General features: G+C 31.2%; 1 protein-coding gene and 2 long non-coding RNA genes across 11 annotated transcripts in view; 2 read left to right on the forward strand and 1 right to left on the reverse strand.

Moving 5' to 3' along the window:
* The window catches only part of LOC125505829, a 2,755-nt gene extending 1,608 nt beyond the window's left edge, over positions 1-1,147 (forward strand). Inside the window, exon 2 of the long non-coding RNA XR_007282455.1 lies at positions 946-1,147. This is a non-coding gene — a long non-coding RNA (uncharacterized LOC125505829). The remainder of the gene's footprint in view (positions 1-945) is intronic.
* Positions 1-15,352, reverse strand: part of LOC109546936 (uncharacterized protein CG43867) — a 178,826-nt gene that overhangs the window by 44,671 nt on the left and 118,803 nt on the right. The gene's annotated exons all lie outside the window — the stretch shown is intronic.
* Positions 1-15,352, forward strand: part of LOC125505830 — a 48,177-nt gene that overhangs the window by 7,882 nt on the left and 24,943 nt on the right. The gene's annotated exons all lie outside the window — the stretch shown is intronic.

Consider the following 15,352-nt stretch of genomic DNA (forward strand, 5'->3'; position numbering starts at 1 on the left):
ACGTAAAAACTGATGATGGTGGAAAAATACACCGAAACGTATTTTAATTGATAAATAAAGACAATAAATGACTGAAACCCAGGAATTAATTTTGAGTTAAATGTAAAATAATCTACTTTATTTGGTCTAGAAAATTAAAGTTATCCCTAATATTATTAACCGATATTTACAAAATAACTTTAATAATCAGTAATGCTATTAGACTATCTATTTATCCTCTTAAAATAGTATCCAATAAGTGCTAAAGGTATCTCTTGCAACTTGAAGGTGAAATGTCTAATGTAATTATTATGACAAGGAAAATTGAAGTAACACTTGAAATTACGACTCTGGCTATTATTCTTTCATTAGTCGGGAAAGGCTTTAATGAATAATCATTTGCGTGTTCTGTTTCGGTCTACACCTTTCTCGTTCCTTGAATAGTGTTTTAGGTTAGAAGAAAATATGAAGAATGTGTTGAAAATATTCACGACAATAAATATTTTGCGCACAACTGGTTTTTTGCGGTTAATATAAAATAAAAACAGAAATTTAATTAATTTTGCTGAATACGAAAAACGTATTTATTAATAATAAAATCTGATTTAAATAATGCATTCCGCCCACACTTCGATTTAGTATGTACAGTAGCACATAAAGCATTAAAAATAAATACATTGTTTTGTGGTTAATATATTATGAACACTCTTTTTGCATTATTGAAAGTGCAGTGAACTCTTAAAACGAGTTGCATTGTTTGGTACAATCTGTTTTGCTACGTCGATATTCTGGAACCGGTTCCTATAAAGTTTATAGAAAAAACTGGTATTATTCAGTGCATTACCAAAGGTTGCAGTTTTATCGATAAAATCTAAACGCCCACTGTAATGTAACAGATCAAATGCATCCTAGTTTTAGTCTTCGTTCAACTATAACAAATCTATGCTCATTTATTTTCTCTTAAAGCGGAACGATGCTATTCTACTATCGTCATGGAACAGGCGAGGTCAGAATACACCAGGGGGTGGCTTATATCTCGTACGTGCCCGGAAAGCTAAGAGTTTTTGATTGATAAACAAACGCAACACGTGGTTTTGCATTTATATCGTTTAGTTTCAACTTTATGAACTAGTTGTGCTTCTTTTCAATAAAGTTGATTCAACACATTGAAGTTTTTTCATATTTGTGCCTATTGATCCGCTTACAGTTTACTTACAAATGTATACATAATAATAGTATAATAATAATACGAAATGTAGTTATTTAAAACTGCGCATGCAACCCTGTGGATATAATCACAAAGGAAACAGTTTTGGATCAACAGCAAACAAAAAAAGTGAACGCAAAATAAATCAGCAATCAATATTAATTATATTTTTCAATGTTCACATTCGCCTAATGTGAATCAATCACTGTGTCATAGTAATTATTGTTTTAAATAAAAAAATACATTTTCTAAGCTATTGTACAGTGGTCTATAGGAATGGAGACAGATGCATTATAGATCTTTCTCAGTTGGTTTGCTAATCAATTAAACCCAAACCGTGAATGGTTAAGGTTGCAAAGAACTATAAATTTTGTTATGTTCTAATTAGTTTATGTAACACTACTGTTTTACAACTTTCTGCTTGTATTGCTAAAGGGCTTGCTTCTGAAAGTTGAAACCAAACTATATTGCCCATTAACTAATTGTCCATAATCTGTTTTTAATTTTTTTTAGGGGCATTCAAAACTTTGGCAATTAGGTCGTTTTAATTACGAGTTACATGATTTTTGGATTACTTTTTATTTGTCAAAATGTTGATGCTAAATGTTCCATTATTTGGGATCCTTCCCGTTATGATCATTTTTTGTTTTTTAATGGATTAATTCATGTTACTAGAGCAGTTTTTCTTCGACATTAATATGGAAGTAATAAATTATGTTGAACATACATTCTATTTACTCAATAAGCGTTTATAGTTCAATAAGCAAGCAAACTCTATTTTGTAGAAAAGAGTTTCTAATGCTGGAAGCGACAAACAATTATATAAATATATTCATCAATTTTTCGTGTAGCTCGATGTAACCGCGACTCATTATAAAATTACTAATCACAATAAAAATATAGCAACATCAAGCAAGTAAATTTTATTTACTTCGGGCCTAAGGAACAAAACTTTGAAAACGATTTCGATTCTTTTTCAGTTATTTTCAACACTTTGGACTTTTTAATGGCGGTATTAAAAGTGAGTCATTTTCACGTGAAACTGTGTGTTTTAGGAGTCAATTTTTTCAAAATATATATAAAGTATCTTATTCTTTTAAGACACAAAAATTAGGTTCGAAGATACAGAAACAGCGTTCTAAAGTTAATGACAAACAAAATATTGCTATTGATCCGATTATATTTCACCTACAAACTGCTACAAATTTATACATAATAAGTATAATAGTAAAGGGAAATATCGTGATTTCAAATTGTACGCATGCGACATTATGGAATATAAAAGACAACTACAAAGAAAATAGCTTCAGATCCGCAGCAAGGAAAAAAACTTTGTCAGAACACAAAATAAGTCAGGAATATTAAGTCATCACTTGTAAAAAACTGAAAAACGCTTCAATCCGTCGAATGTTAATCAGCCACTGTGTTACACTAATTATATTTTCAACCTTTTTTTCAAAATAAGTTGTAGTTTTTTCAGTTTTTAAAGCTATTGGAAATTTTAGACACATGTATTGTAAATCTTGCAGAATTGGATTGTTAATTAATTTAACTAAAATATTAATGCTTTAAGAAGACTGTACAATCTGAATTTTGTGACTGCTTTTAATACGGATGTTTTACAACTTTCCGCTTTCAATGCAAGCGTCTTCCTCTTGCAACTAAATTTACCATATCGCCCCTTTGCGATCTTAATTAATTGTTCATAGTCCGGTTTTTCAGTATTCTTTTAAGCGCCCCAAAAATTCCCCCAAAAAAGAGATATTCTCAAAACACATAATCCAAACCACGTTTAAACCGTAGGTAAATATTTGTTGCTTTATTCGAAAATCAATAAAACAAAAGATGACGTTAAAACGCAAATACAGAAAATGGGATCAATTAACAGAAGCATAAAGTCGTTAATGCAGTTGCAAAAAAATTGGTTACAAAAGTCGTTTTCCATGTCTGGTTTTAGCGATGCTATAATCAAAATCAGCACCACATTAATTGTTGTTCCTGAGTAGATAGTGTGTTTAGAATGACTAAAAATTTAACTTAGTAGCAAAGTTGAAAGTGCATCTTCTGGAGCTAATGTCTTCGAGAACTAAACCCGAATTTAATTTAATTTTTTTATTCTCTCCGAACAGGCTCACATACTTCCTTAAAGAATCAACACCCAATTTGAACAGTCTAGTATAAATATCAGAAGGGTTCCCGATAGAATCTTCGATAATAAACTAAAAGGGAAATGTTTGCTGCAGATTCAGATTTCCGAATATTATTAGGATGCGAATTTATCGTAATACAATGTTAAAGTTATACACCCGGAAGCTATTCGTCCACTCTGCCTCCAACGGTCTAGATTTCTAATGCTTATCATTTCCTGAAAACGCAAACAGTACGCTTCAAAATCCTATCCGTGTTTCTGAGCGGCCAGTTAAACTTTGTTCAGAAAATAGAGGAAATTGAGATAGATAATATAGCAAGCTAACAAATTGAAGCCATGAAAACGGTTACCTAGTCGCCTAAAGGCAAAGATGTTATACATTGTTTGGATACAGGAAAAATGAATTTGCTTCGACCTAAAACCAATAGCGAATGAAATTCGCTGATGTTGATTTAGTGGTCTCGAGCACTGGGTTTACATTAGTCGAAATCAAACTCAACAAATTATAAAAAGCTTACAACCAACTTAGAAAACATTGTGCTGATAACGATGGCGTTGATCCATTTTTTGCGCGTTTTGAGCGCCAATAACTCTCTGTTATTCGTTCCAAAGGCTCGACGGAAATATAAAACGAATATTCCAAGGATAAGCCTTATTTTTATTGCCTATTTCGGGTTTAATGGAAGGTCTTGTAATCCTTTTTTTCCAATAGCTGGTCGTTCGAAGAATCGGATTGTTGGTAGACTGTTATCTGCTACTGCTTGCTATGTAATCTACAATTTGGGAGGAAAAAATTTGAATATTTTGGAAAATAGTGCCTCTAGGTTGATATCAAACATTTAGCATTAATGGTGATTTATTTGTAGATGCTGAAAAATCATCTGAATGTTTGATTTCTAATGTATGAGGAAACTTGTAATTCAGCAGTAAAATTTATATTTTAAGAAGGTTTCTAACGTTTTTATACGTATTTATTTTCCAATTTTGTCATTCAGTACGATGGAAAATTAGGTTGCATAGTTCCAAATGATATTGTACGAGTCAAAATAAGAAAAAAAATGTATGTTTACATAAGTCGCCAAACCCTTTGTTTACGAGATGTGTAGTAAAAATATTTAAAAAATCTAATGCTGAAATTATAGGTAGCTGATTAGGGAGTGCATTGGTTTAGGGTGTTATTTTTCACTTTTTGCCAATTTTTTTTGTAGGCGTCGCTGACATTTTATTCCTTAACATTTTAGTTCTGAGTTCAATTTTGAAGGTCCTGAAGCTTTGCTTGATAGCTAAATCGAAATTTTTAACTACTTCTAAAAGTTTTCGATAGTTAAGTCGGGATTTTAGTCGGGAAAATTAAATTTAAACTTTTTTAAAGTTATGATTAATGGTTAGTTAATAGATTTACTTAAATTATTTAGTAAATTAATTTACTTTCAATTTTAATTAGATGAATCATTTATTTAATTTTTAAGAATAAAAATCTTGAATTAAAGATTACAAAAATTTGGGGACGGGCAGAAAATATGTTTTATGTTATTTACTCATTTTAGTTTCAAAGGAAAAATGACCTACACGTGTAAGTAAAAATATTTAAGTATCTGAACAAAGAATTCTAGTCTCTTCCCAAATTTGATTGTCCTGATTAATCACCTGTTAGGTCTAATTAATTTCAGGATGTTTTAAAGTGTTGCAATTGTGATGTATTTTAATGTGTGATATGATGAGGCTGTTGACGAACTGTGATTGTTTTTTATATTAATGAATTTTTTTTTAACTATGTTATTTTAGAAAAACTGATGATGGTGAAATGCAAAATACAAAAATACACCGAAACGTATTTTAATTGATACAAAAAGACAATAAATGCCTGAAACCCAGGAATTAATTTTGGTTTGGAATAAAACTAAACACATTTAAAATCCACATAGACTTAAATAGAACACTAGAGAATTGTAAATAAAGTCAGCAGGTGCTTAAAAATGCATACAAATCCTACTGAAGTAAATATTTTTTTCAGAAACGTGCATTCTATGGCTTTCTATTCTAGACTTTGAGCAAAGTATTCTTATATTAGCTTATTATATGTTAACTTCCTTTTCACCTGTTACTCTATTCACCTTTCACATATTTCAGTTAGTTTATTATTTATGACGTCCACTTTTACAGTGTAATAATATATCATTCAACCAGCCAGGTGAAGTTGAAAGTATTGCGCGTTGTATAATTGTCTACGTGTACAACGCAAAGTAAAAATTTTATATAATTTAAGTCAATTTTGCCATAATTGAGTGTTATTATTGGTGTCTTGTCGTGCTTTCCTGCTCAATGTTTGAAAACACATATAACATTTTAACGGAAGATGCGAATTGTTACATAATTCTTTCATTACGCGATTCAGATGAAGCTGCCATCAGATATTATATAGATTTTTCAAAAATTATATGTTCAGGGACAGACAATATATTTTTATAGCTGTAACTTTTATACATAATATTTCTGTTTCAAATCATCAATTCAGAAAATAAACGACAAAGAAATGAGTCAAAACACTCTGAATTTACATAGGATTTCATTATATTTAATTTGCCTCTAACTGAAAAATATTTGATCTATTTAAATGCTAATTAGGTCTTCTACTCGTGCTACTAGTAATAATTCAAATATATTAAACAAATATCTGTAGAATGTATAAGGGAGTATCTAGAAAAATTTACACAGCTTTGTCAACACTCCAACCAAATTTAACAATGTCAAACCGAATTTTAAACAAGATTTACTAAAATTGCCTGCGTGTAAGCCGGCAATAAATCTAATAAAATACTACCCATAAGAATTCCAAATAAATCTATTAATTTAGCAAAGACCCACAATAGTGCCTACTGCCGTAATGACCTGGCAATGTATTGTGCGAGCCCAATTTAATCAGACGGTGAAATATTGCCATTTCGCATTAAATATTTGATTCAATAGCACGAGCAGTGCAAACAAATAATAAGGGCCCCATTATAAAGGGCTCCAGCATCATTCTACTCCCTGTAGACTAATTTCACCGCAATGGACATTTATCAGCTCTTGATATATCAATTAAAATAAATAGACTGTCAATTATCGCTGATGGCTGTGTTATTACCTTGATAGCATTTCCACATTGCACACATTGATACTATTTTCATAATTTAAAGAGCTTTGAACATTTGAAAAAGTAATCTCCAGTTTATGACCTGAGGGACATAAAGTACTACCTAGTTAGTGTATTCGCGAACAAATTTCTTCTAGGAGACCCCTATGAAAGCGCTCGATGCTTAACTTCAATTAAATCTTAAGATCTACGTACAACGCTAAAAATATTTATTTACTCTGCAAGCTATATTTATTTTACTAATTTTGTTCCCTTGTTTGCGATCCTACAGAATTAGCGGCAGACTATAATTTTTCATTCAATCGTTTGCTTCGTTAGCTTCTATCGCCCTTGTGTGGGTACTCAATTTTCAAATCTAATGCAGGATTATCATTTTATCTCGCATTTTTTTTGCAATGATGCTAACTTTTTACGTAAACCACTGAGAATATTTCACTTTTTGTTCGATCGCTAATTTCTGGCGCATTATTTTGCTGCACAGTTATTAGTTACTTTTGAGTCTTAATTTATTTGCAGGTCCGATATTATTTGCAATTTTTTAAAGTAGACGCAAATACGCCAAAATTACTAAATAGTAAATAAGTTTGCTTAACATAATTAATTCTTCTTTTTTATAGAAATATCAGCTATATTTTTTGTCATCAATAATAATCAACAAATTGTTCATAGACAAAGCCACTCCTTAGTAATTATGCTGTATGTTATACAAGATTCTAGACAAAAAGATTCACCATTGAAAATGATGATAGTTATGAAACTGATTATAATTTTTCGTAAACAGTAGGTTAAATCGGCCGAACTGACGTTTACTGCAGTTTATAATAATAATAATAATAATAAGAATAATAACATTATTCTCAAACCTAAATTATTAACAATCACAGAATTATTTTACATTTCGTCATATTTACAATACCACTTTTAATAATCACATATATTTCAGTAAAATAATAGCAAGAAGAGAACAATAAATAAGAGTACAAAAGACATACTTTAATACAAAATATAAGAATCAACATTCTAATGTTATGCTAGGAAACCTGAACTTGAACTGTTCATTAGTCCTATTTTGAGATAATAAGAGCCAAATTAAATTAAATAAAGACCTCTTAAACAGTATACGCGCCCAAAATTTCATTCCGTATTCTATAAATAACTTACTTAAATTTGTCATTCTATCTCGATCAGTCCACAAAAGATTTAACAAGAGATCTAGGCTTTGCTCAACAAACAGTCTTAGTTTTTATTAAATATGATTTTCTGATATGTTTTTATATTCGATGGCAAAGCATTAAACAGTTTTGGATCAATGTTAGTTATGCATTTTGTCAAGTTTTTATATATTTTTGTTCACATGCAGGCTGTTGTTCAGATCATACTTTAAGTGTAGAGTCAAGTTTAAATATAGAGTACTTATATTAAATTTATTTAATTCTTAGCATTAAACGGTTGTGTCATAAAGCTATTCAAAAACAGTTTTAAATAATAAGTTTTGCATACTTTTCAGGGGCTCTAAATTAGTTCGATGAGTTGTTACTCTAGATTTGTTTGAAAGTTAGAAATAAGTCAATAATATTGTTTTGAATGCAAAAACAGCTTTCGTCAAAGAGGCCACTTTCTTGCGTTATTTACGAGCTCCAATGGCTCATTATTATTTCAAGATCAATCCCTTGTAAGTATGGGTTGAATGGTCAATTTGTTCTATGTTGGGTTATAATGTGAGGCTCGCATTTTTATATAATTTCGATAGAAAATCAACATATTTTAGCTGAACAAAACTGTGCTTAAAATTGTAAAAATTGAATAAAGCGTAAATAGTATGTGTTAAAAAAATGTAAGACACATTAGTAGATTAATATCAATTTTAAGCACATCAAAGTGCAAGCAAAAAACTTCAGAAAATTAATTCATACTAAAGCAATTGCCTAATTTCAGAAATATAATTATTCGTTCAATGATTGGATAATAAGGTTGCAATTTCCACACCTTGTCTGTGACCAACTGAGTTAGGAAACCCAACTCATTCGGACAGGCAAAAAGTAGAATTGTCTGCACTGGTCTGTTGCATGTTAATTCACAACTAATTCCATCTGAAGTTCTTACATGGGAATATTAACGACTAGTTTAAATTAGTGTTACAACGTGCAGTTTGCTACTAACTAAACTGATTACAGATTTATCAACTAACTTTCGAAATATGTTCAAGTTTACATTACAGTGCTAACTTAAGCACTGATGTGCCCTAAACTTGAATCCCTTTTATTCGGTGCCGGCTCACAAAATTTAACTTTAATAATTGGGATTAATTTTTGGGTAACTTAACAGCAAGGATTTGTCATCAGGAAATTGCAAATTTTTCAAGTTTGATCAATTTTGAATTGCAATTTAAGCGAATGACAAAAAAGTCTTTATGGCAGGGCGAAATTCTTCTAATGGACTAGATTTTTTCAAAAAAGAAAAATGTTATTCCTTGTCCGCATTTCCCCAAATATAAACCTTTGCGTTGTGATTTTATATGCAAAAAGTTTTCGAAATCCATCAAACAAAACCAGATAAACATCGTCAAGTTCACTTAATTCCATTCACTTTTGGACACGGAAATATTGTAACTTTTCGTACATGTTTTTCAGATGCAGAATATCTTACGTTTCGATATTGAAGATGTTATTGCACCTTTGGGGGCAACTTTCGGAAACTTTCCCAAGGAAGAAATTAATTAAGCCCAGTAATTCCCTAATTTGGCAAAAATGCTAGAAACTCTAAGATTTTGCTGCAAAAAAAGAAATTAATACTACAATGCAAGATCAATTTTCCAAATGCCTGCATATTAGACGATGAGGAATTACTACGAAAGATTCCAGCAAACCAACAAGTTTCTTCTTCAAAAACACAACTTTTGAAAAGATGTGTTTTCTTGAAAATATAACGTTGGTGTTCCAGATAATCTTTACAAATTAAAGTGCGGCTGCCTCTAAAGCTTCAGCTTCTAGTTTACTAGTTGACAAACCGCAGTCCACATTTCAGCATTGTTTGGTCTAAGCGCTGAAAGTAAAAACGTTAATTTTACCCTGCATACCTTTTTAGACTACCAAATCAGACAAAACACGCCACAACAAAAGCTTTAAATTAGTAATACCTACAATCGGACAACTTTCTTGGCAGCAGCCACTGAGTGTGGAACAACGACGTTATGTTTCGTATTTAATTAAGACCGTCCTAATAAATTGCCAAACAATAGGGACATCCCCGAAACAATAATACGTTAATCCATTTAAAATTTATTTGCACAAGCCTTTGTGAGGTCCGCATTTATAGCGGAATCTTACACAGTTAGCAGAAATCTGCAATATATGTTGCGTGTAATCTAGCGCAAACCATTCCGGTTGATTTATCACTCTTAAGCGGTAAAATGTATTTCCAGATCTTTTCCTGTAAATGTAAACAACGTTCTCTAAGGTAAATCTAGTAATCTCGTAGAAAACGTATCGTTTCTTTTCAATATCTAGTTGTTTTATGGCTTGTCCTCAAACCGACAACATGTCTAAATGTCTCACTTTAAAGTAAAAGTGAATTGATCACATTTTGCAGCTTCATCCCATATAAACGTGTTAATTAGACGCATACGTGATTTTATTAAGTATTGTCTGTTTATTGTAATATCAACGGTTTAAGAAAAAGTCATAAATCGACTAAAGTTTGGTGTATAAAACAGGATGCTTTGAATAAGCCACTTTCCAGAACAAAATACTCACTCTATTCAAGCAACAAATGGAAGCAAAATATATTTGGTTTAAATTTGTGAAATTGTCTGAGGGTTCTGTGAGCAAGTTAATTTTTGAACGACAAGCTCTAAAGTGTTATTTACCTAACCTCAAGATAAATTGAGATAATATTAGCTTAGTCAATTGAGGTCAACTTACAGGAAAAATGAGTTACAAATTATTTTTTTCTGTTGCAAATTGAATTTCGTGCATGTAAACGTATTTTGGTTTCTAAGGATTGTGAATATTCTATTAGATTACGCTAAGATTATAATCATATATGAACTCGAAACATAACATTTGAAAATTGCCTACAAATTAATAATTTCTCGATTTTTTTCTCATCTTCGTGTAGCTGAAGACATTTAATACATTAAATTTAAGACAGTTAAAAAATAACATTTTCAGCAATTAACAGTTTAAATTCATCAAATCTTTCGTTTTCGTCGGGAGTTGTTTCCTCAGTCAACAGAACTTTGATCAGGAAAACCAAATTAGCAGCGGGTTATTTGAATCTGAATTATTAGAATTAGTTCGTGATGGATAAGCTTGGAACATACCTGCATGAAGCTTTAGCATGTTTATTAAAGATGTTGGTTACGTTTAAAATCGCACAATTTTTGTTATTATATTGACAAAATTTTCATCTTTTATACTCGACCATCAACCATAAATTTCCAGGATCATATAATGTATAATGGGGTCCATTCTATTTGATTTGAGTCAGCGAAATGTGCCGCCAAGTCATTGTTTTCGTTTACCAGAAAAGATTTGAAAACTTCGCCGCTTAAAACTGACAATAAATCAGATTAAATGGATGCAGTAGATTTCACGTAACATATCGTGCAGGTTTCGGTTGGCCGTATACGATTTTCCTCAAGATCCAGTCGATAGTATATGCATCAAATAAATTCGAAATAGGTTTTTTGTTGCTGATTGGAAATATTTAGTATTCGGGTTTAGTTTTCCAAACTTGCGGAAGTTAATTTGATTCAATAAGCAAATTCTTTCTTCAAGAATAGTTTCTTATAAGCAGAAATCTGCTTGCAAATATGTCGGTAGCAATTTTAAAAATAGAAACAAAATCAAGTATAAACTAGAATAGAACTCAGAAATCAAAGAACTCAGAAACGGAAAATGTTATTTATAATATGACACCAAAATTTAGTGCTAAACAATATTTTTCATTTGAATTATGCAAAAAGCCAATATTGCACCAAAATCTTTTTTTTTTAAATTCAATCATTTAATGCCTTGAAAATATTTGACAAAGAAGTAAAGGCCCCTTTATACGATAAAAGGACATTACACGCACATTTAAGTCAGAGTAAGTAGTAAGTTTCCAAGAAGGAAAAAAAATTACTCTGAGTGTGTTATTCAGTGAAACTGCGATAGAAACTGGCGAGTTTTCCGGGCTTTTAGCTTGTTGTGGAAAAATAAATAAAGCAGAAAAGAAGAAGACTGATCAACAGCTGAATGTGAGGTTTCAAGCGAAAACACTTCTGCAGATGCAAAGCACTCGTGCTTTCAAAACATCAAGACATTTTTTAAATTTTTTAGATTAATTAAATAAATTATTTCTTTCAGCTGCTTAAAAATCCGAAAAACTTACCAGTTCCAAGCGATGGTCGCAAAAGAACAGAATTAACAATAATTTTTTTATATTACATTTTTTATCAGGCGGAAGCCTTCTTGAGGACTGAAGCAATAGGATTATTGACAATGCGGAAAAAGTGTTCACAGCCAGTCACAACCTAAGTTAGTTACAAGTCAATTGTTTATTGTATATATTTCATGACTACTAAATTTGAAAAGAAATTAAAGAAATGTAGGAAATAAGGTAGAAATGTTTACTTTGTGTTTTCCTGATATATTTTTTTATTTTAGCGCTTTTCTATGGTGTGTAGAACCTGCATTCTTCATTCGTAATAACTCAGTGTAATTGGGGAAAACATTTACAAGGAAACATACATTAAAAAAAAATTACATTTAGATGTCATCCGAAACAGGATCCAAATAGTTGTCTGTTTGGGTTCGGTTTATATACTTAACTTAATATTTCATCTGTTCATTGTTATAAAAAAGATCGATATATACATAATCGAAACGTTAAGTAATATTTAATTAATAATGTTAATTAATATAAAGTTTGTTAAGTTAAGTAGGTTTATCCATAAGCCTTCACACGCTTGAAAAATTTGATTTTCCTAACAAATGTCAAAAATTTGCGTGAATTTTAATGCAAACAGTCGCGAACTGTTTTATTCTGTTTGCTATTTTGGATAGCATATACAAAAAACAGTTCTGAAGGCGAAAAAAAGCAGCAGCGTCAGAGTGTTTCTAGTGGAAATTTGCTGATTTATGCTACTGTTATTTGCAAAAATGAGGCGTATTATAAGGTAAAAGTGACTCAACCTAAATCAGACAGAAAAATTTAATTCTTTTTATGGGCCATTATTTTTAATTAAAAAGTCATAGAACACACGATAAAGGGCTAAATTGAAAAAGAAAAACATCGTCAACTCGCATTATTGTTAATATTGCTATATTGAATTGATACGCCTACTATAATCAGATTGCACTTCCTCCATTTTTGACATCTTAAGACTCCTTGTTCAGGGTTTATGGGCTCGACTGCAAATCCAGCTTTTCAAATTAAAATGAACTATTCGTTGTCTTTGTGGTTTAATACGAATGCTACGAATATCTACCCTGCTTTTCATTAGTTAATGTTCTTACTTTTTGCGGCTTATGTTTCATGTCATTCGCTACGATGACTATAAATCCGATTCAATGACTGTCAGTAAACAAAGAAAAGAAATCTTGAGATTCCGTCAAATAAGAAGTTTACTTTTAGCAAATATATCAAATATCTTTAATTCTTTGATATTTGCCATTAAACAAACCGTCCATTTAGTAGGCGGGCAATCTATGTCTAAGTGGAGCAGTCGAAATATGATATTTTCAACTCATCACTTAACCGGTGAAAACTACCAGTCACCAACAAAATAGTAAACAAATCGATATTTCTGAACTTCTGAACTTAATTAAGTTAATTTACATATAAAGTTAAAAAAAGTAATTCATGTTTTTAATTAAATGCAAGCTTCTTTTTTTCTGAAAGTGATTTATGGCGATCTCTCACGCAAACAGGTGTTGCAAACAGAAAACTGAAATATTCCATGACAAAAAAGTTAAATATAAATCACGGATAATGACTTAATTTGCGCAAAACGCGATGCAAAAACCTATTTAGCATTTTGCATACAGTTTAAGTAAATTCATTAATTAAAATTCCCATTATGGATGATTGTATGCGCTATTATTTCCATCGAACAGTAAATAAGCGGATATCTGATTGAATATAATCACATTTAGTGGATATTTATTAGGGCACCCGAATATTATGCAAAGGACGTAGATGCTATATCATGCTTAATCGAGCACACACACCTCAAAGTCGAAGCCATAAACTGGACATCGGCCCGTTTATGTCTCCCCTTAAATGATATGCATTAGGAGTACCATAAATTTCCAGGGGTTGGCCAATTTCTTGCGGGATATACATGATCTACTACGTGTCAATTGCTACAAATGTTTTACAAAACACACACGTTCCTCTCGTATAGTGGTATGTTTTGAGTTCCGACAAGAATGAATACATAAGTCAGGTTTCGATATTTGTTGACTTTTAGAATAGGTTAGTCCGTGATGTGCTTTACTGATTTGTTTTATAATATTTTTTGCATTGTTACGATTTCAATGTTAAACTAGTTAGAATTTTTCGATGCATTAGTTACTGATTAATAACAAATATTTTGTTGGTTAGTGTTAAAACATTTACAATTAAATAGTACATTTTAACGTTCACACACATAGAGAAATTCACAGTTTTTACATTGTTTTTAAATGACTATAGGATTTGTTCACGATTCTAGCAAAGGAATTATCCTATTTCAGAAGTAGAAGGAAATACATGAAGCTTGTAATGCTTGTATAGAAGTTATTCTAGACCAGAAAATAGCGTAAAGTCTCTCAGATCGGGTCGTGTGAGAGGCAATAAAACTAACAATAGAACCTTATCAATTTTTATTTTACAGCATCTGTTTTGCTGAAAACTGACAACATCTTAAGTGATTAAAAAATCGGTTAAATATAGCGTAACCTGACGAATTAATCAGTAGGGAACTTTTTACCACTGGATCCAGGAAAAATGAATAATTATGATTAACTGTTAGATTCGTTGCTTTATTTAGTGAGGTCGCTTTATTTAATTCATACCAACATGGATATTTAGAACGCCATGCCCACACTGCTACTATGAAATTTACCCAACAACAAATCATTAACTTTTTTGAAGAAAACAAAATGTCAGCAGGGATATTGGTTGGTATATCGAAGGCATTTGTTTGCCTATACGGAAAGAAGAAGTTCGAGGTGATTTGGATTTGTTTGTGTGTTCAGTAATGAAGGGCAATAATGGTGTGGCATTGGGTTAGATGGAAAGTACACATTGTGTTCCCCAAGGAAGTGTTTTGGGACCGTTTCTCTTCCTAATCAAGATAAATGATTTGTGCCCTCCCACTGATGGGGTTGGAGATTCTACAAACCAATCTGTTCGTGGCGTGATCTTGAGGACGAATGTACAATTAATACAATATTACAAATAATTTAATTAAAATGCACATTGTTTTATATTAAAATCTACTTATATTAATATATCTGTGTGCGACTCACTTCGAACACTGTCCTTAACTAAATCATATAAATCAAAATATAAACTACATATAATTACGAGTTAGAAAACTTTACTGAATAGTACTATCTACTATTCTGAAATATACATTTAAATAAACTCAGAAGACAAAAAACTCAGAAGAACAACAACACAGGAAAGTAAACAACACACTAAAACCATTGATGTTTGCCGAAGTGTGCACAATTTAATTAAATTGAGGGCTTTCGCCTGCCTAAGCAATCAGATGTGCTCAGCTACGTGACGTTCTAGGTACAAATTACACACATATGACTGATTTTAACAATCTGGTCAAAATTGGACTAACTTGCTTTGACTAAATTTAACTTCAACTTACTTTGGTATCGATTTCTCGTGTGGATGG

This window comes from Dendroctonus ponderosae, unplaced genomic scaffold, assembly GCF_020466585.1.
Source record: "Dendroctonus ponderosae isolate FM_Combo_2020 unplaced genomic scaffold, Dpon_F_20191213v2 Dpon_F_20191213_1, whole genome shotgun sequence".
In the NCBI taxonomy this organism is placed as follows: domain Eukaryota; kingdom Metazoa; phylum Arthropoda; class Insecta; order Coleoptera; family Curculionidae; genus Dendroctonus; species Dendroctonus ponderosae.